At 36.5% G+C, this 23,217-nt stretch overlaps 1 protein-coding gene across 3 annotated transcripts in view; it reads right to left on the bottom strand.

Moving 5' to 3' along the window:
- Positions 1-12,124, bottom strand: part of CDH9 (cadherin 9) — a 98,346-nt gene extending 86,222 nt beyond the window's left edge. For 2 of the 3 annotated variants that reach the window (XM_048311190.1, XM_048311179.1), the window contains exon 1: positions 11,786-12,124. The gene's annotated coding sequence lies outside the window, so the exon portion shown is untranslated. Of the gene's footprint in view, positions 1-11,157; positions 11,227-11,785 lie in introns of all 3 variants that reach the window. The other variant, XM_048311201.1, reaches the window with a different exon arrangement.
- Between the last annotated feature and the right edge of the window lie 11,093 nt (positions 12,125-23,217).

Below are 23,217 nucleotides of genomic sequence, written 5' to 3'. Positions count from 1 at the left end.
TTTTTTTGCATTAGTTGGCTGTCATTTTAATGTTATCTATCTGCTCACATTTTGTACACATGGACATTATACAAATAATGGGGATTCTGTGCACATATCAGTCCCTGTGCAGGAGAAAGGATGTGAAGATATTGGAAAGAAAAATTTCTAGTAATTTAACATTAGTCCTGGTTGCGCAACAGTTGACCATTTCCACCCTAGTGCTGTTGCCCAGCTCGTGGAGCCTGGTGAGGGTCAGGCACTTCAGGTGGTCTGAACAAGCTGATGCTCAGCTGTACAGTGTGTTCTGCCCTTTCTGTCCCTTTGCAGCTCTCAAGTCCTCTGCGTGGCCTCTTAATGACAGTGACAATATTTCCTGCCTTTATAATGATTGGACCTAAATGTTACTCATGTACATGGGAATACTCAGCTGGACCATCACGAGCTTTCCATCAGAACTATGTGCACTTCTGTTGTTTACCTGGAGCTTATACTTGATTGCTGTCATAGAACACGTTGAAATACTTTGTTGTAATTACTGACTGGTAATTGGCAATTTCTGAAGGGCACCACAAGAGTGCTAATTTGTTTTGTCTCTAATAAAACAACTATATTCTTTGAGATCCATGAGATAGAACCATATTGCTACAAAGACATTGCATGTGATGTGCTAATATTATTTGTATAATTTTCACATGTTCTAGTATTTCTTGCTTCAAGATTTAATTTCAGTATTTTATTCTGGACTCAATCACAAAATGTGTTATTCAAGCTAGTGTATCTTCTTCCTGAACAATAAGCTAAGACTGTTCACACTCTCCCATTGTACCAGTAAATTGACAGGATTTCAAAAGTAAAATTATTTGGTTATTCTCATCAAAGATGGAGTCAAAGGCAAAGCGTGAACTTAAAGAGTGTAGTCTTATATCTATGCAAGGTTTTGAACTTGTTAATAGTTTCATGTTAAAACAAGAAATGTTAAAATGTCTTGTTTTAAAACTGCACTGTTTGTGCCTTCCTGATTATCCTCTTGGCCTTCAGATTTCTTAGTGATATTAAAATCCCAACAAAGTATGAATAAAAAATTCTCCACTCCCTATTCTTGTACTATCTCTCCCTTTGTTTGCAGTCTATGGTCTAACAAAACCAAGGTTATTTAGGCCACATATCTTTTTTCATAAACCTCTAATCTGTTGAAAATGCAGTAGACACATGGTTCTAAATTGTTCCTTTTTGGTTACTACAGATTACAGACACTATAAATATTTTCCATCAGGAAAGTGCAATTCTTTATGACAAATTTCAAGCTGTTTGTAATTGGCCTGTATACTTTTGTGTAGTTTTCTTAGAAACAGGCTCCAGTTTTAGCAGTTTTCAGACTCGCAGGGTAAGAACCACTCACTTAAACCAGTGTATCCCTAGACATCTAGGCAGTGCTGTGTTGTTCTATTAGAGCTGGGTTCAGTGTCTTTAATATACAAATGATAAGCTGACTTTCACTTAAGTAATAGGCAGTATTTTCCATGTTGGGGGAATGCAGAAATATTAGCAATATTTCTAGTAGTTACTAATTTTTGCCAGGCAGTCACTATCATTGGGAATAAATGTGATAGAGGAGTATGTAACTCGCCTTATTAATGACTGCCCTAATGGCATGATAAGTTATGGATGTCCAGTGATATGGGTGCATGTACTTAGGCCAGATGGGATCCTACACTTAGGCCAATCCATGTCCTTTTCTGGAGTTCTCCTAATGATGGAGTACAGACATTACTAATTACTTTTAAACTTCTCACTCTTTCACTGTTTCAATATCAATAAAATGTTAAGACAAACATGTATGAAACACAGTATGAAAAGAGATAAATGTCAGAAATGTTATGATACTGCTGCCATTATGGCAGATAATAATTTTTGTTACTGGCTTCATGCATGTTAAGTTTCTACTGGGATCTTGTGGTATTCCTGCTCTCTACTAGATAAACTCAACAAAATTATGTACATGACTCACAATAAGGAAAGTATATGTATGTTTCTGCATTTAAATATTGATGTTTTTTACAGTGATTGTGTTGAAATTTCTTTTGCATGTAATTTCAGAGGACTCTAGACAGTAAAACAAATTAATTTTTACAATATGTATTAAATTCTCAGTGAGATAACCTGTGACTTTTAACATCCATTTCTAGAATTAAAGAATATGGCTGGTGAAGTATTAAGATAAATCAATTTCCAGTCTCAACTGTTTAACATACCATATGGCATCATCTTATTTCTTGAGGAAAAAAAGTTACAAAACATGCTGCCTTCAAAGATAAACACCATTATATTTCAGGGCAAATAACCAGTCTTTGTTTCTGAGTGGGAGTGGTGCTGCTGTTTGTCAGCCACACCTGAGAAAACAATTCCTTGGATATGAAGGTGGTGTAACTTTGTCCTGTGACTACCTTATATTTAAATCTTAACATCTTCCATTGTCTTTTTTATAAATAGGATAAGAAATTTTGGATGCTCTGTGGCAATGCTGGAAACCTTATCCTTCCTTCAGTGTGCCTTAGAATTAACCATTACAGACTACCAGCAAAAATTTAACGAATATGTCTGTGTCTTCCTTTTTCTTTCTGTTCTTCAGATACTTGATAGTGGTCACTGGGATGGAAATTTCTGTTTAAAAGGAGCATGCTCACAGCATTTGACCTTTCAATTATGAGGATAAAGCTAAACTTTAAGGCCAATTAAGTGAAGTAGGAATAAGAAGTCAAATCTTATTTGCATTGTAAAGGACCATTTAAATTAAAGTTAACAGAGGTATTGTTTACCTTGGGGCTGATCATTTAGATGACCGTACTGTAAGGATGAAGAATTCAAAAAACTCCATTGTAGCAGAAAGATTTCAGTTTTCCTGAACCTTAGTTCCTTGAGGTGAGAAACAGAAAGAGAAGCCAAAAACCCCATGTTGAAATAATTGCTTAAATTTTCTGAAGGTGTGAATTTTGCCAATACTTGTAATGAGGTACAAAGTGCACAGGTATTAAAGTGTTTCACTGAATGTTACCAGTTAGTCATGCCATGAAATTGTATTAATGTGATTTAGCCAAAAGTTCCTCTTTCATGGAATTTTTGCCTCAAAACAAATTTGTTGAATGAAGTGGAATTATTTTCTAGAAATCTTGAAAGAATAAAATGGGGCTGATTTTCTGGAGGACCCTGAGAACAGCCAGCCCATCAGCTTCATCTCTGTGCCTGGTATGATTACAAAACAGATCATCCTGGGAGATATATTAAAGCATATGGAAGACAAGGAGGTGATTAGGGACAGCAACCATGGCTTTACCAAGGGCAAATTCTGCCTGAATGACCTCATGGCCTTCAGTGATGGACTGAATGCATCTGTGGACCAGGTGCCTTCCAATATCATGTACCTGGACTTCTGTAAGGCCTTTGATATGATCCACCACAACAGTCACGCTGCTAAATTGGAGACATACAGGTTTGATGGTTAGACTGTTACATGGATAAGGAATTGGCTGGTTGGCCTCATCCAAAGATTTGCAGTCAATAGCTCAGCGTCCAAGTGGAAACCAGTAATGGGTGGTGTCCCTCAAGGGTCTCTACTGGGGCCAATACTATTTAATGGCTTTTTTAACTACACAGACGGTGAGAAAGTGCACACTCAGCCGGTCTGCAGATGGCACCAAGCTGTGTAGTGCAGTTGATACACCTGAGTGAAGTGACACCATACAGAGGGACCTGGACAGACTTAAGGAGTGTGCCTGTGCAAATCTCATGAAGTTCAGCAGAGCCAAGTCCAAAGTGCTGCACCTGGGCTGGGGCAATCCTCATCATCACCACAGATTCTGGGATGAAGAGACTGAGAGCAGCTCTGGTGAGAAGGACTTGAGGATCCTGGTAGATGAAAAAACTCAGTATGAGCTAATGATTTTTAACTGAAAGAGAAGAGGGTTTATGTTGGATATGAGGAAGAAATATTTTACAACAAAGGTATTGAGACACTGGAACAGGTTGCCCAGAGAATTTGTGGATATGCCATCGCTGGAAAACTTCAAAGCCAGGTTGGATGGGGATTTGAGCAACCGGATCTAGAGGAAGGTGTCCCTGCCCACAGCAGGGGGGTCAAACTTTGAAGTTCCCTTCCAGCCCAAATCATTCTATGATTCTGCAATGACAGTATAGACAGAGCAAATGTTTTTCTGTGTTTTCCTCTGATATTTACCACTCTAGGTCTGATGTTATAGAATAAAAAAATAGAAAAAGAAATAGAATAAAACCTGCAAAGACCTCCTCAGCTCAGAGCACATAAGCACATTGCCTCAGCTGTTAGTACTAAAACACAGCTCTGAAGACCTTACAATGCAAGTATATGCATGACTTCCTTCCTTCCTTCCTTCCTTCCTTCCTTCCTTCCTTCCTTCCTTCCTTCCTTCCTTCCTTCCTTCCTTCCTTCCTTCCTTCCTTCCTCCCCTCCCCTCCCCTCCCCTCCCCTCCCCTCCCCTCCCCTCCCCTCCCCTCCCCTCCCCTCCCTTCCCCTCCCTTCCCCTCCCCTCCCCTCCCCTCCCTTCCCCTCCCTTCCCTTCCCTTCCCTTCCCTTCCCTTCCCTTCCCTTCCCTTCCCTTCCCTTCCCTTCCCTTCCCTTCCCTTCCCTTCCCTTCCCTTCCCTTCCCTTCCCTTCCCTTCCCTTCCCTTCCCTTCCCTTCCCTTCCCTTCCCTTCCTTCCTAAGAGAACTAGAGATGCTTTCCTTCCCAAGAGAACTAGAGATGCTTTCAACAAGGTTGGCAAGGTCTCTTCTAGTAGCTCTAGGACTGTACTTTAACAATTACTCTGGGTTACTCAGTGCATATTTCTGCCACACTTTTTAATTGTTTGGACCCCCATATGGAAATCTTAGGTAAGTTCTTAGTCAGATGCATAACACATAGCTACTGTTTCAAACTACCGACACTTGCAGAAAAATATCACGTTAACCTGAGTTTATGTAATTTATCTGTTAGTCAAAAAGTAGTGAAATACTTTTTAAATACAAGTTGAGATTCATTTTATTTCATGAGACCAGGAACTTGAATTCTGTACTGGTTAATCCTTAAGGCTCATTTTAGTTCTAATCAACGCTTGAACTCGGAATATGTTCTACTCCTAGTCTGTTACATGCACAGATCTGTACACAAACTACACGGGAACCATTTCTTCTTGTGTACAATTGTTAGCAAATCTTCAGTTGCATATTTCTTTGAAATCAGCATTTATGTATTACTAGACATTACCTAGTATATCTCTTGAGTAATCAAGGGAACTATGGTCCTGTGTGTAACAATGCAGTTCTCTATTTAATCAAATAACTGCTTTGCAAACATAAAGCAGTTAAAAAATTACTCAGCCGGTAGGCTTTTGGTTTGGGGAGTGCTATTGACTAGAGTCTCAACATATTGGAGACAGAAAAAAACATAGAGGGCTTTTGTGCATTTGAGAAGTTTATTCTTTGTATCTATAATTTTTTCTATATCCTATATTTTCTATATTCTTTGGATCTATATTGTAGGGACCTGTTGGGAAAATTTACTCTGAAATGTAAATATGCATTGCAGGAGCATAAATTTAAATGGCAAATAAATTATTAATGTGAGTACCACTGTCAGAAGTGCTAAATATTTCATTCTAGCAGTGCTCACATTTATGTTTCTGAATATGCAACACTAGGCATGTTCCTAAATCATTATCTATTAGATTCAACCTTTCAATATGGATGAACATATTTTAATTTTTTTTTTTTTTTTTTTGGCAAAAACTTCAGTCTGTGGTGCACTCTAGGCACTTCTTAATTCACTCCCCCTTTTGAGCTAAATGGTGCTTTTTTCCCCCTTTCCTGAATGAAAGCTTCCGGGAAAAGTTCTCAACCAGTAGATGTTTTGGCTGATGGTAGCTGAGAGCAGCTGTACCAACTTTTTTGAGAGTTTCTTCTCTTTAATTGCCTTAAAAAGTGATAATAACGACATTAAACACAACATTTTTTTTTTACTTGAAAATACTTTTGTTTACTGCAGGGATGATTTGGTACCATAAATAGATTTTTCAAGAAGACAATAACTGGAAGAGCAGGCAGTACCAGAAGCTTAGATTTTATCAAAATGTGACAAATGTAATTAAAATATCACAAAATCAATATTTCAAGTAATATGTGAGGTTTCAGCCTTGATGCTACTACTACTACTGCTACTACTACTACTACAAAGCAAAGAACAGTTACCTTCAGCATTGTAGATAAAGTAGTTCTATCTCCATGAAGGAAACTGAAGGAATTAATTAATTTTATTTAGAACACAAGGGATTTTACTTATTATCTTACTCTAGAAAAGATGTAAAGCCAACCAGAAAGCTGTCTTGACCATGAAAGAAGTCATATATAACACAAATTTAAAACCATTAAGAGCACGATCAGGCTCAGTTGCTGGTAATCCATGGGATGCAGATAACAGAAAGGAATTAAGAGACTGTATTATTTTTTAGATAGAAATCAATTTTTTCTACAAGTCTGAATTCTCATTAGTAATGAAATTACCTTTTACACTTGGGAAGCAAATGTAAGGATTATTGAAAATCTTCCAGGAAATGGGAAAATATTTTCTGTAACTTAATACTTTTATGTTCACTCTGAGGAAAATAGAATCTTTTTATCAGATAGCATCATTATAAGAACATAGATTCACCACTCATTTTTACTCTGGGTAAGGGAAAGGCACAAAAGTAAATTCACTGGCTTCAGTGGGACCAGTATTATTGCAAAATGTTCTGAATACAGGTTCTGGAATGTGGCACAAGCACAAACAACTCTCCTGACAAATAGTTTAAACAACTACAAGAATTTCCTTTTGAAATAAGTATGTTTTCCTGGTGTTTTTTTTCCTTTTACTACACAGGCAAAATTATTCCCATGAGATTACCCACAACCAGCATCTATGCCTCAAAAATAAGAAGAAAGAACATTATTACAATAGCTTCCCACTACAAAGCTTGATATTTAAATCCACTAGTATAGAAAATAATGACAAATAATGCAAACCATGTAAAAGTATTTTAATAAACAGTAATGTAAGCAGAGAGATTCAGCCAAAATACAGCACTGTGAACTTAAGCAAACCCATTGTAATCCATTTTTTTTAAAAAATGTTTTCTCTGAGTTATGCTTGATTTTATGTCTGTATATGTATGCATCTATGTATGAAGGTATATATATTTAATAATTCTATCCATAAACTGGCACTATTTTTAACTGTTAAAATCAGATATGAGTAATTTACCGATACCTTCAAATCATACAGAACTTATATCTGCTGGATTTTAAAATGTTAATGTTCATTTGTACTGTGCCTACTCATTCTTTCAAAACAGAAGCAATGGGATTAACTTCACCCTTATACCCAACTCAGACCTTGGTTCTTTTGCCTCTTCATCTCCTTAGGAGTAAATGTTGAATGATGGAGTACAGACGAAATAAACCCCAGTTATTTTAGTAAGATCTTAAGCTGAGTTTTTTAGATCATTATATTTTTAAATTTCCTTTATTGAACACTTTTATACAACTTGATGTTTTATTAAATTCTTTTTTAAGACGTGCCAAAGTATAAATGTCAAATTCTGCACCACTGATTATCAATATAATAGATCATATTTTTTTGAAAGTAATGGCTAAATCTAATTATGCCTGCATATATTGTCAAAAGGCTTGTATACATTATTAATTGACTTCAACGAAACTATTAAAAATATATAAATTCAGATAATCTCTTTCTGAGAGCTGTTGTGTAATTTGTTTACAATGATGGAAAGGCCTACTGTTGCCATCCCCAATGGCAATGCATTATCCACAATTTTCTCTATTTCACAGAATCTCTTCTTGGGTATAATTTATGAAGATCATGTTTCCAATCTGGAAAAGGGCTTTAGGAGCTCTTTCTCAACATATTTGTATACAATGGCAAAATGTTGTCAGTAATTTTTAGAAAGTGGAATCCTTAAGTACCAACATGCATGGCCCAAAACTGTAATATCATTACAGCATTTCCATGAAGGTGCTGGTTCTTTCTCTCAAATATAGCCTCTGAGGATGAAGCAACCTGAACACCATCTAGCATCTAGAAAGTTTGAATTTATCTAAACCTCCTTGATATTTTCATATCAGGAGATAACTAATATGAAAACTATGTTTTTCTGAGATAGGGAAACAGAATCCAAAGTGATGTTGTCTTGATGTTGCTATTACTCTTATTACTAAAAAATGTGAAATTTAATTATAGAAGTTTGCATTTTACTAACAATGGAATACACTGGCCATCACTTGAAGTACTCCATTTTGCAGTTGCAGAAATACGTTTTCAGAGAAACATTTGTGGTTATTGATGGTGTTATTTAAGCATTCAAGACAAATATATTTTTATGAATATTGATGTAATCATACAGAGAAATTGGAGGACTGGGAAAGTGGAGGCCCCATTTCACCCCATGTCATCCCATGACACAGAGCTACTCTGTAACTGAGACCAAGTCAAGTCTCTGTGTGATACTGTCTGGCTGACAACAATGCCACCCACATACTTTTGTAATCTTCCTGAGATTGCAGAACAGAGATTATAAATAGCATACTTCACTTCCTGACATTTCTATATACTGTGTATTACATATATACTGTGTATTAAAAAATTATTTCTTTCTAAAACATTTTGAGCCTTCTTCTGAGCTGCAGTATACATTCAGTATTTTTCCTTTTTCCTGAAGCTAGTAACATTTTGCTGGAAGTAAGCAAGTCTCAGTTTCTCTAGGATTTTGTGCTGCATGATTTGATCCAGCTATGCCTCTCCTGTTCAATCATGCTCCGCAAGTAGTCCTCAATGCCACTGGGGTATTTTTGATCATGATCAGTCACTGAAAGTCAGGAAAATAACTTGCCTTTTAACATTCAGCAATTTTCTGTGTGTTTAAAAGGCAAGAGGAGAAATTACTCTGACTGTTTTTGCAAAAATTCTTTTTGTTCATTTCCCTTTGCTTTATTTTCCTTCTCCTCCTACCACCTTTAGCAAAATTTTGGGTTTATTCCCATAAATGATTTTCATAAACTCCTGCACTCATATACAGAATGCAGTTAGCTTTTTCTCAGGCATCCCTATTCATGTTCAAATATTAGTGCTTCTGAAGATAACATTTGCATGTAACACCTGCTGCAAGCCTTAGAAATTCAGAAGGCATTCTGATATGAGTGGGAGATGCATTTTTCTCTAGGTTTTTGCTCCAATTACCTTCTGCAGTTAAATAGCTCTGACTGCATTGAAGAAACACATAAATTTATATATCTATATTGTCTTATATCCTAGCCTATATCCTATCCTAACTATGTACTCCAGTTTTCTTATAAGGTGATATCTCCTGAACAAACTCAACCTCAGAGAAAATTGTCAGCCCTGTTAGTCTCCAGCTCTACTTCTCAAATGCTTCTGCCAGTAGATTCCCTGCACCCATGTTGTGCAGATTCAGAAGCCATGTACTGATGGCAGAGATAAGCAAATGTCAGAATTAAGTTGTACAGTTCTTTCAGCAGAATTATTGGTGATGACATTTAAATGAGTGGATTTTGGTTATTACATTTTGTTTGGTGGATAGGTCAGGGAATGAAATCATCCTTATTGGCTGATCCCATGATGAGAGGGCGTCTCTGCCAGCACCATGCAACTGCTGCTGAGATCAGCATCCTTGTGGAGCAGCAGCTAGGTGAGAGAAGAGCACAAATCCCTGCACATGGGCTGCTGCCCGGAGGGAAGGACAGCCTTTTCAGAATGGTCACTTCTGCAGACGAGAGTGAAAATGCTGAAAGCTTGAAGTACTTTTAGCATATGGCAGAGATGTTTCTCCCCAGATTTTCTCCACAAACTGCATCATCAAACTTCTGTGTTTAGCTGAGATGTACCAGTTACACACAAAGCATAATATTTTACAATAATGGCTACAGACAATCTCTGAAATTAAATACACTATTTCATTCACACAATAAACATATGAAAAACTTTGATTGATGAACTTACTCCATCAAGTTTAAAAAGACTTGGCAACTGTTTTAGGTACAAGTAGTAATAGTACTGATACAGTTACATTTCTCCATTTTAAATTAATCTTGTTTATCTAAATTAAAAAAGCCCAAACCAAGAATTATTTCTTTCACAGATACTTGACTGTATAACATTTTATATTTTTGTTAATAGAAAATCATATTAGATGTAAACATATTTAATTCTCTCTTGAATTTACATTTTTACACAGTGAAGTACAAATGACAGGACTATATATTTTATCCGTTAGATTGACATGTAGATGTTAATACGCCTTTTTGTAACAACCAACAAATTTCTATCATTAAATTTCTTAATAATCATAGACAAACTAGAACACAAATCTTCTAAATATTTAATTAGTTCACTCAATTTTTTTGAATAAAATTAACATTTCAAATATGGAGAATGACAAGGAAACAATGATTTTTAAAGATCTGTCATTAGCAATTCCTATCAGTATGACCAATATTATTTCTTAAGCAAACCTTTTGATTGCATCACCAAAAGTAGTGCAAGTATTACACTTGTTTTTTATCCATATTCATCTTTACCATGAGTAGCTAGTGGAGTACTCAGCAATGAAGCATAATCCTGCATAATCCAAATTTCAGTAAAATATGAGTTTTATCACTTTAATCAGAGCAAGACAGATACATTGGTTGTAAATTTATCTACTGAAAATGGAAAGCATTTTAAGAAAATACCATTCTATTTTCTGACCTGTGACTTAAATCTGTGACAAGGTGAGTGGCTACTGTATGCACATTGCCTTGCAACAGGAAGGGATACCAATCTCCTTTTAGTTCATATACATCATTCTTTCTTTGAAGCTCATACAGTGAAATTGAACAGATGTGACTGTGTTTCTTGCATGTGAAAAGAAAAGGCAAAATGTCATTCAATTGTTTTCTGCTGGTTACTTTAGAATCAAGTGGTCAGTTTGACATTTTATACATTCTGCCATGCACTCTGTGGTACTCTCTGATTATATATATTAGGCTGACAAGGTAGTTTGGAAGCACTTCTGGAAGGCACTCTTGCACTATAAGCCTGTTGACTTTGACTTACCGCTACGGATATCCAAAGAGACATCTCCCTCAGCTCTCAATCTTTCTGAACCCTGAGCTGCACTTCCCCCTGTAACATGTATAAAAAATCCCACTAATTCTGCTACTTCCACTAAAGAAAATCAAAAAAAGCATTAGTACTTCATTCTTAGTAATAGTAAGTAGTATTTTTTCATCCTTCTTAACCAGGGTTGTTTTTATTAGATATTTTGACAAATAGAAATGTGAAAAAATAGAAAAGGGGGATAGCTTCTATCTGGACAGGTGAAAAAGCATCCTGCACAAAAGTTAGGCTATATTGTTACTCCTGTATGGCAGGAACAACTGAATAATGTCTAATAGTATTGCCAAATAGCATATGCATTACTAACTTTTTAATACGCACAAGTAATTATCATATATACAGTATCAGAAGTTTAGATTTCAGCAATTTAATGGGGGGGAGGGTGGGAGAGGTCTGAACTCTATAAGAGAAATACCCCTAAAGAGCTCTGCTGACACTGCCCCTCCACTCCCCCTTCCCTAAAAAGTATCTGTAAGGCATCTTTAACATTTTAGACACTCCTAAAGAAAGCATCTGCTCTTTTGCTGTCAGCAGCTCTCATGCTACAGAAAGTTGATCTACTCACCCAGGCTGTCTGTGTGAGCCCAGTTCTGTCCGTTCAGTGCTGCTTCTCTACCTGCTTCCTCCCTTCTGCATGTTACCGTGTCTCCAGCGCGGAATGCACTTGCGTCTCACTAGGGCTCCCTCTCTCCCGGCATCACTTTTAAGTCAGGCAGGCAGCGAGCAGAAGCCAAAGGGACTCTCTGTCTGATTGGTTTCCATTCAGTGCCCCTGATTAATAAAAAACGTCCCTCACAAGGAGAGGTGTTGCTGCCCCTCACAGAGATGTTGCTGCTGATAGAGCCGCAGTGTTCAGCGTGAGAAGGTTTGGGGCTGGGGGGGGACAGCACCACGGCTTTGCCAGCCAAACAGTGATTTGCAACTGAATGCAGTGGGAGGGTTCAGAGAGGAGGGCTTTGTTAAGGACCCTCTTATTAACTGAGGCTTAAATACAGAGGCTCATGTTACCAGCTCACTTTGGTCTGTTTTAATAACAGGGGTAAAGGCACACACATAACCTATGAATTATGTGGGGAAAAAATTTACTCTAGATATCTGTACTAGAAACGCAGTGCAGTTTGTGTGCAATGCACATTGGAGAATGCAAAATTACCCTCTAATGTTTCTACGGTGACAAATGATTTTAAGGTGAAAGAAAGCAAGGAGTGTGAGATTTCCCTGTGTGCTCAATAGGTTTACAGCTCTAGTGTCACTTACAGCTATTGATAATGCTGGGCTTGTCACTGTACCTGAAAGTGAACATAATACAAAGTTGCAAGGGATGTTTTGGGAATTGTGACTAATAATGTTCAAGTCATTCACAGAAATAAACAGTTTTGCCAGCAATGGTAATGAATTTCCTGGTTTCTGGTGCAGCCTGTTTGGGTAAAAGTAATCACTGCTCACTACTATGACACCAGATGTTCAATATTACAGAATATTGTGGTTTGCTTGAGCTAGCATTTTCAATTAAAGCATAAAGTCGTTTACTAAAATAAGAGAACTGGAGTATCCTAAGTTCTGGTTTTTGCTATTTGTGCATTTTTTGTGGGTTCCTGGGTGCTAATGACTATTTGAGTCAACCACATAAGATAAAAATTTGCAATGGGACTTCTAGAAACTGATTGCCCTTACTTTCTGTACTGACAAATCCTGAGGATAGCAGTTCTGGGCACCCACAGAATAGCAGGAAATGCTGCAAAATGTGCTTGTCTGGTCTTGTAGCATAATTAATTTAGCACTAACATTTTCTCTTAAAAAGATAAATCATGAGGCTAGTTTGTAGCTAGGAAATTTTATGAAGGCTGTGGTCTCAGTGGTTGGGGTGAAAAAAGATACTGGTTTAATCTGGTGGTGAAACTGTACTATAACAAAAGGAAGGTTTACATCAAATAGCCAAGTGAGAAACCGAAGTATTTCCTTTTCTTTAGGCTCTTGTAATTGCTTTAGTACTGTCACTGATGAGCTCAACAGACCCAAATTCACAGTTCACTGTACCTAGTGAGAACCAATTCACCATTAGGTCCCATTTGAAATTATTAAGAGATTGATGCAATTTACAAACAGCAGTCAGAGCCTTTTCATTCAACTAAGTGGCAGTTAAAGTGGGTTCTGAGTGAGCTAGGTCTTCTCTGAATGCTACATGTCCATGAAAACAATATTCACATATGTGTTGCAGAGTGCAGAACTGGGTCTAATATGTTGAATATCACAAAGCTAAATCCAGACCTGGAACAAAATCAATTAATGCAGTTCAGGTAAAACACTTAAAGCAAAGTTCTAATTAGTAATTTCATTCCACAGTGGGTCCATTTTAGCAATAAAAGTACTAGGAAAAAAATATTTAGCATAATTTTTGTCCCAGTAATTATATGGGAGAGCAAAAAGAAAAACTACTGACAAGTGTATGTCTCTGACGCCCTAAGGTCCTGGTGCAGATTTAAATCTTGCAGATCCTAAAAGGTATTTTCTTAATAGGAAGATGTCTGGATGATAAGAAGGCATGAGTAATGGCTCTACTTTTTTTTCATTGTGCTGGCTTTTTTTCACTTTTTTGGCTTCTGTTCGGGAACATTGTGGCTACTCTAATCAATATTAGGAGACTATCCAGGTACAAAGGAATCCCTGAAACTGCAGAGATGAACAAAGTATCTTTGCACAATATTTTCTTGAGCTTTTTCTGTGACATCTGGGGAACTGGCCCCTGCTTAAAGGTAGGCATAGATCTACTTAATACCAGTCATAGGACACTCAGATAAATGGAAATGGCCCCATTCCTGTTGATGCCATCTACAAGTTTGCAGTAAAAAAAGCAATTTTATTTATATTAGCATAAGGCCTGCTCTCTCACATCTATTATTCATTGTGTTTTAAATACAACACGGTAACTACTATAGGGAGGAAATATTGAAATTATGTGCTATACATTTACAAACAAAAGGAGCATTTCTAATGCAAATTGTGTTGCATGATGGGGATAAAAAGTTTTGCAATACACTGTAAGTGGAATATACATCAAAAGTAGGCCAAAAAGGAAAAAGCGTAGGTGTGACAGCAAATGGGGAGAGATGGGTGGAAATCTAAGGCTGTGCTCTAACATGCAGAAGGCTACTCCATATAGGGGAGGAATACAAAATTCTCCTTCTGAAAAAGAGTGGGCAGTGGAAAGAGATATGGAAAAGCAGAAAGTGCACCAAAAGGATAAGGCAGGAATGCTTTTTTTTGCAAGACAGGCTGTACTTCAGTTTTATATCTTATGAAGTCTCTTGGATTCAGGTCTCTTCTCTTTTCACCCCTATTCATCTTTCTTTCTTTACCTTCACAAAGATTTGTCCGCTAGCATGCATGGGAAGCAGGAAGACGTGATTATATACCTAATCTTCATTGAAATTCTAAACATTTCCTTGTTTCAAGGAGGCTAAGATCACTCAGCAATGCACAGAGTTGGGCTGGTTGCCATGCTAAATCATTCTGAGTTCAATCACTGTTTCCCATCAGTTTTTCTTTTCCTGACATATTTACACTTGACCTGTTTAAACAGAACTAAGTGCAAATAAAACTTCAGAAGGGGAAAGTGATCCATTTTTATCCCTATGTTTTTCCATCTATATGTAGTCAGAATATGATGTCTAGGTCTGCCAGTGGGACAGTTATCTCATGTCATCTCTTCCTATACTTCTGATAAGCCAAGGCAGACCTGAATTTTTACAAATCTGTGTTCCTGCAAATGTCCTAGGGTCTGTAAGGAAAACTTGGCCTGTGGTTTGGTAGTAAAAACTTCCCTCAAGTATGCCACTTCAGTATGAGTTTTTTCCAATGTCAGAAATCTTTCTGTATTTAATCTTTCTCCAATAAGAGACTGTGTGATGTCAAAAAAGAACAGTTCTGAACAGAATAGAACAGTCAAGAAATATATAAATAAACAAAGGTTTCCAGAGATTCACAAGAACAAAGCTAACAATTTTGTAACTTCAGCTCTGCTGATTTTCACTGGAGACTTTAAGATTCTGAAACATAAAGAAACTGGATCACATAATTACAACTAGTTGGAAAAATAGTCTTAAAAACATCTGTATTTTCACTTAATCAATTCTAAAGAATGCTATTAGCTTCTTTTCCAGCTTTTCTCCAAGCTTTCTTCTCTCTTTCTGTGAAAGATTTTAAATGATCCATTTGTTAAAGAATATGATCAAGTGTATGACTTTGAAAGATTCTTGGAACCTTAATGTGTGAGTCAACAGAAGCAAGCAGCTGGAACAACCACAAAACCACAGCTGAAATGCAAAGAGTAAATTTATTTCTTTACCAGTAACTGAAGGATCCCGAATCACCCGGACAGAGACATCCAAGCGGGAACATCAGGCTCAGTTCATCCTGCTGTCTGCACCCATTTATCAAGGGCCCTTGCATGTGTAGCTTACCACCATGCTGAGGTCTCGTCTGCTTTGATTTTCTCTCTCCCAAGACAGGGAGATCAAAATTATCTGTGAGAGTGTCTCCAAATCTCTCAAAACACGTACATTATCTCTACACAGAAATTCTGCTTCACAAAACAGACAGAGGACAAACAGCAGCAGGCGTTATATGGGGGGTTTCCCACACTGTTATTCTCCAGGGCTTGGCATTCCCAGTTGCAAGGTTACTTGAATGAATCTACCATTGTCCTCACCATTCTTCTGCTTTTAACAATTTCTTCCCAACTACTGCTAAATCAGACCTGACAAGCATGAGATTTTGGCTCCCCTCAGCCTATGTATACACTATCCAGAGGATAGGACATAAGAGAGTAAGAAATCTTCTCTTTCTTTTCCATAAATGAGCCTCTTCCTTTGATAAAATTATGCAAGGAACAGCCACTCTGTCTTGTTTGAAGGGGAGTTATATTTCTGTATATGACTCGAAGTTCCCAAAAAAGACATGAGAGGAGGGAAGGCATGTATGTGGGAAGGAACTTATAACAAGACCAAAACATGGTAAGAACAATTAGACATTGCTAAACTTTGAGCTGTTTAAAACAAAATGAAGTTAAAACACATGTATAAAGCAATCTGGTGTCACACAGACCATTGGATTAGGCTAAGATATCTACAGGGTTATTTGTGTTTCTGATTTGACAAATATAGTAGTAAAAGCTTTAGTTACGAATATGTGCAATAATCAGTTTGATAGCCTAATTTATATTCTTTTCTTTACAGAATTTTAAGGCGAATTAAATCCCTAAATTTGATATTTTTCCCAGCTTTTTAAAAACCCAATGATTTATTTGGATAGTTGGCACAACATGATTGGATTTATTTTCCATGCAGATGGATATTTACATACATGCACCTCTTCTCCATTTATATCCCTGAGAAAATTTGTTTATCTCAGTAAGTCAAGATTCAAGACTAATATCATAGTTAACTTGATTTTGTGGGTTAAATATGTAGAAAAACATTCTTAGAAATCCCTAGTAGTTTCAAATTTATTATATATTTTGGTTCTTGTTGTCATCCATAAATCAATGACATTGATCACTCCTATCTTCCTTTCTTTCTTCAGTCTGCAGATACGCTGTTTTGAAATATTAAAATTAGATAAATCTGGGTTGGTTTCTGCTGAACTGAAGTTTTAAAACATCAGGCCAGATTTTAAAGCAGCAAGGCCCTCCTGTTTTCCAAGCATTTAATCAGTTTAAAGCTGGTGAAGATTTTGAAAGTACATAAATCCAATCTATGTATAAAAATTGAACTGTTCAGATTTTCAATCAATTTACCAAAATGACCATAGAAGAATGATTCATTACATACACACAAAGTAAAGCGCAGTGTACTAAAGTAAAATTGACAAATCTTGGATGGAAAGTACAAATACATGAAGAGAAAGTGAAAATAAAGCAATGTACATGGAAGCAAAAGTGCCAAGCTGAGTTTCCAGTCACAATTCTTCCATAAAGTGACTTAGAACTTTATTTTTTAGTCTTATATAAACACTTTTAGCATAGGTAACTAGTCCTGGTCACAATCTCTAATACAATTTTTTTTTTTATTGGAAATACTGGTTCACCGAAAGTATGGACAATTCTCGGTTGCTTTTTGTTTATTTTCTTTATCCATGCTTTGGGCACAAAATTGTGACCATATAATTGCTGCATGAAATTAAATCTTTCAAGACTGTTTGAATTGTTTTGACTGATCTGATCCAAATAGATTTCCTTTGTGTCTTAGTCTGCAAATATTTTGGAACTATCTTGCTTGGGGATAAGACTTCTAATTTCCCAGAAATTTGAAAAAATCACATTGAATGGAAAATTCCTTAGCCTTTCTACAGTAATTATGCACTTAATTGCAGTAGCAATACACTTTTCCAAAGTGTACTTGTGAAACAAATTAGCTTAATCTGCAGAGGTGAAATAAAGAAGTTATATATTCTTTTGATACAAGAAATAAAGTTAAGACAATAATTTGATTTGGATAACCTGAATCTACTTTATATGAGGAAAAAAAAATCCTCCTTAACTCTAAATATTAAGAAAAAAGAGCTTCCTAAATATTAAGGAAACTATGAAATTCTCCTGGCCAGTCCAAAGGAGCATACATTCCAGCAAAGAGTGAACCTCCATGTACACTACTTACAGAAGAGAAAACCAAATCTACAGTGGTGCTTAAGTACCTTCTACAGAAAATAAGTGTATAAACAAAGCATGTGATCCCTTTTAGAAGCTGTGCCATTTACATGGGCAGACATAAACCACTCTCATGTTACAGAAACGTGTCTCTAATGGGCCACAGCAAAGCCCTCATCTTAGATCAGACACACTGATCTGAAACTGCTCCCAGCCTCATTCAGCTGTACACACACACACACACACACACACACACACACACAAACTAATTAACTACCTACCTTACTGTTTCAGGGCAACAAGAGAAGTTCTCGTGGTTCAAAGGAGACACAAGTAAAGTGCTCTGCAGTGTAAATGTCCACTGCTAACTACAGACACAGTGAAAATTTCTGAAAATAAAAATAAGTACTGCGGTATTTGTGACTTGCTAAGGAGCAGTTAGAAGATACTTTAGCTACACATGAAATTTCCATCCTTAATTCCATAGCTAAAGTCCTTAGGAGCTTTGTATGTGCATTCAAAAATTGATCAAGATGAACAGCTAACCATTCAACTGTCATTTCTTCATAAGCTTGATGCCTAAATTCTTTGCTTAGAGTGTGTGACATATGACAGTTGTGAAGAGTTACTGAAAATAGTGGGAGGAGAGTTGTTTTCCTCTAACATTGAAGAAGAAACTGGTTTCAAATACAGAAAAAAACAGAAGCAGTATCTTTTTTTGAAATGAAGCAAAGTTCTGTCAGATGATGTTTTGCCCCTGGATATAACAAAGGTAAAGGATGAAAGCAAAACTGAATAAATTGGCTTTCATTCTTTTTAAATTGGGATAAATGTGCGTTCATAAATAAGTCTGTTAAAAATGATCTTAGTCTGTCAGTGCAGACTATTCCCCGACCTCTTCCATATTGTTCTTTGTTTATGGATGTAAAACAATGCAAAAATGCATAATCTTCTCAGCACGTGCCATTGTTGTACTTCACCAGTTTGGGAAATATCTATTCTTTTTACTTAAGGTAATTTAGACAAACTTCTTCACCTTCTTTGCGGCAATATTCAATTTTCCTTCCACTACAGTCCTTGGAGCAAACCAGAACTTTGATTGTGCAGTAGTTGGATCTTGAGATGGAATTAATTTCATCTCTTTTACTGGTCCAGAAGTTAGGCAGCCTCTTCAAGATATTTCATGTATAATCAGTGGAAGGAGAAGGAGGTCTCCAGAGGAAAATTCATCCCATTTTAAGGTAGCTATTTGAAGAAACTCAAGTTGCTAAGCAACCTCATCTGGACTTCTTTTCTTTCTCTCAGCTAACTATGGAGGGAACCCTGCTGAGAAACTCAACTGTTTGGCCAAATTTCAACTGCCTGTGGTAGGTGAGATGAATACTGTCGTCCAGCTCCCAGAATATCCATGATGCCAATTGTTCCTCGTAGACCATTTCCCCAGACTTTTTACTTAAGTATGTTCCTAGTCATCATGATAGGGAGGAAAGAATGAAAGTGCAACCAAAATAAGAGGTCAAGAAAGAAGATTTTATTATTTATTGTTGTTACTTATTAAAACATATGATGGTCATTGTCATCTCAGAGCTTGGCTTTGCCATACTCATGAATTGCAATAAGATATCTATCCAGATAATAGCAATACTGAGAGAATAAGCAATGCTATTAAATAGTTTGACCTGGTCAAACCAGTTAGTTTTAATGAATTCATAGATAGATTTTACTAGTCATGCTTGCATAGGAGGTATGCAGATGATTGAGGTTTTTCTAATTAAAAATATTTTACAGTAGAAAAACAAGCAATCCACTGAAACAACAATACCATATTTATTCACCTTGAATTTTTTAAATTATTAGCTTTTTTGCCCTTAATTTTAGTTTTAAAATTTAAAAAAAAAATCTCCCAACTACTTGAAAAATTCTGTTTCAGTCAACTCTAGTAGGATTACTTTCTGATGGAAGAAGAGAAGAGAAGAGAAGAGAAGAGAAGAGAAGAGAAGAGAAGAGAAGAGAAGAGAAGAGAAGGGAAGAGAAGAGGAGAACTGATATTGTGCTCTCATGTTTACATTCCTATTCTTTTATTATGAAAACCCTATGCCCTGCTTTATGGGTCTATAAAATACGGAGTGCTTGGTTTCCTGGACTTTATTTTCATAAAGCTTTGATTTATTTAACATGATTTATCTTAACTAGAAAAAATATGTGGCTTCAAGTTCCACAGAATAATTTTTCTCTAAAATACATGCATTTTTGGCAAATATTACTCTAAATAGAACAACACAATTTTTATAGGAGATCCCATTATGGGAGGTTCTGTGCGAGTTAAAGTATTCTTTTTAAATATCCGAGGCAGTACTGGCTAGATTTTGCTGAATTCCTGGACACTATATGAGGTTGATAGAAACCTTATAACCACATTCTATAAGTGTGCACACAGCAACAGGTGAACTTACAAGGGTTAATATAAAAATGCTATACATTTTTATCTATATAGTCTTTATATGACATGGATTCAGCACCTTTTCTGCTGTTTTCCAAGCACCTTAAGTTAGGTATGAAGATTGGGGGGGGGGGGGGGGGGGGGGGGGGGGGGACGGACAAAGAGGAAGGAGAATAGATCACAATAAGAATAAAAAGAAGAGGCAAATAAGAGGAAAATATATTAGATAAATTCATCCAAATGTGCAGCCTGATCATGTGGTTATCTTGTTGTCTAATAAAGCACCCAAAATTATTCAGATTCAGAATTTATTCAAAATCCAAAAGATATTTGCATGTTAGTGAAAAGGAATATACAGTGCTCGAAGAATTCATTATTCTAAGAGGTACAGAAAAACTCAAGCTTCAAAATATCATCCTGGATTGAATAGGTGTCATCTTAGAATGGAGGCCAGATAGAGTATTGGAGTACTTTGTTTTCGAGTCCCTCCAAACATCAAAATATTGAGATTGCTTTAGCCAACATACAACATGTGGTTTAAATGCAGCTGGTTTTATAAAGTTGTATTTGAATGAATCTCCAACACTGCTGGACAGTGACAATCAGCCTTTACTATTACCTATTTCTATTTTTGTAGAACTTGGCAACATATTATGGTAGATGCTTTGAAAGCATGCTGTAAGACGCTGATTTGCATTATTGGGTGTAGGTTTAGATTGGATATTGGGAAAAAATTTTCATGAAAAGTGTTGTCAAGCACAGGAACAGGCTGCCTCAGGAAGCAGATTACTCACTATCCCTCTAGGTATTTAAAAGACACATAGATGTGGTGCTTAGGGACATGGTTTCGTGGTGGATTTGGCAGTGCTGAGTTAATGGTTGGACTTGGTGGGCTCAGAGGTCTTTTCCAAACTAAACTATTCTATGATTCCCATGTACAGTTCAAATAGCTATAGATCTCTTAGTGTGAGTGTAAGGAATGGGATAGAAAGAGCACATATGAAACTGCTGAAATTACTCCTCTCAGTCATATAACAGCTTAGGGAATTTCCCTTTGCGTGCTGTGTCTTCCCTACACGATAATGTGGATTTCAGACCACTTTACAGGAACCTGTTCAAAGCTTAATTGCTGCCACATTGTCCTAGTAGGGCTTTAGTGCACAGCCTACCAGTTGAGCAGCAGGAGTTTTTTCCATGGATATGTTTTGTATCTTGATGTTTGATTGTGGGTTTTTTTGGTGGGGGGGAAAGGGTTATTTTTTGGTGGCAACGATGGTGGGTTTTTAGGTTTTTCTTGCTCATATTTGTTTGGTTGTTTTTTTTGTTGTTGCTGCTGTTACCTTTTTCCAGTACAATTCAAAGTAACACCTGTGCCTAGATGAGTGGTTTTTTTCTTCATGTGGTCATACATCATTAGACCACTATCTGCAGAAATGGAGCATACCTTTGACAATGTTGATCTGTGTTCCATCTTGTCAGAAGACATTCAGTATTTCCCAGCTCTAACCACTGCATTCAGTGTCAAATGACTATTACACACATTGGGCAGGAAGTTAAAGTAGTGATAAGAGAGCTCCATTGACATGCACATTTTGTCCAGCTGCAAATCACAGCACTCACATGAATATATTCAAACCCCACCAATTTCCAATTTCTTTCTCTTTGGAGCCCTTCTGTCTTGAGAAAATAGTTATTGTTTAATTAATAGAGTCTCCAGAGGCATTCACCCAATACAAAGATGAAAACTCATGAAGCGAGTTACTGGAATTAAAACAAAACCCATTTAAAGTCATTACTCTGAAAAGATGAGCCAGAAAAACTAACTGGTAGCATTGCTGAGCTTAGTTACTGTACACATGCCTTTTAAAACTCTGTTTTGGAAAAAAAAATAAAGAAGAAAATTTAAAATTAAAACGACATCAGCTGTAGCAGTATGGAAAATTAAATAAATAAATTAAAAAACCCAAACAGAAACAAACCACCTTTCTTGAAAGGGTTAAAATATGTGAATAAGCAATACAAGCTACAAGTAATGTGTTGCAATAATTAAGCTTTCAGTAGCATTTTTCCCTTGATTTTGTTAGCAAATAGTTTATATCTCTTACAAATAAGAGTACAGTATTTTCTAATAGCCTTAGTTTTTCCTGAAAACTCACTCTAATTTTGATTGTAGAAGTATATTGTGGTCAATTAAGATATTAAGGCTTGATTAAGAATTACTAAGAATTATTATTGATTAAGAATTATTAAAAAATCACTCAAATTTCAGTAAGAATTTTAAAGCTTCATTGTTGTCCAGTTGTTACCAAGAAACCATCTTCATTACATGCATAAAAGTTACAGTATTGCCTTGGGGATAAATGGATCTACTTAGTGTATAGGGTGTTAATACAGCGATTCTCTTCTATCCTCTCAAGTCAAGAACACAGCTGAGGGCACTGCAATAAGGAAGTCTGTAGGTTAGAGGCCCTCATAGCTGGTCAAATAGATAACAAAGCATTTTTGTATGCCAGTGTCATTTTACTGTTTGCTGACTTTTCTATTGTAAATGTAATCTTTCGAGCTTATCCAGTTGTTAAGGAAAATGACTTTGAGCAAAACTTAGAGTGTAAGAACTCAACAGAATAAAAGAAATGCCTGTGCTTTAATCTCAGTGCATTCAGCATTCATACATTGTACCACTAACAGTTCTATTGCCATAAAATATGTAGATTCAATCACTGACTTGATCTCACATTGCCAGTCACAATTCCTCTCCTCACACTTTGAGCCTGAGATTAGCTCAGCTACTCTGAGATTATTCAATTGGTCAGAGCATGGTGCTAATAACACCAAGGTTGTGGGTTTGATCCCTGTATGGGCCATTCTCTTAAGAGTTACATTCAATGACTCTTTTGGGTCCCTTCCAACTGAA

This window comes from Corvus hawaiiensis, chromosome 1 (assembly GCF_020740725.1).
Source record: "Corvus hawaiiensis isolate bCorHaw1 chromosome 1, bCorHaw1.pri.cur, whole genome shotgun sequence".
Taxonomy (NCBI): Eukaryota; Metazoa; Chordata; class Aves; order Passeriformes; family Corvidae; genus Corvus; species Corvus hawaiiensis.
The sequence above is the reverse complement of the archived record's forward strand: the minus strand, read 5'-3'. Positions and strand labels throughout refer to the sequence as shown.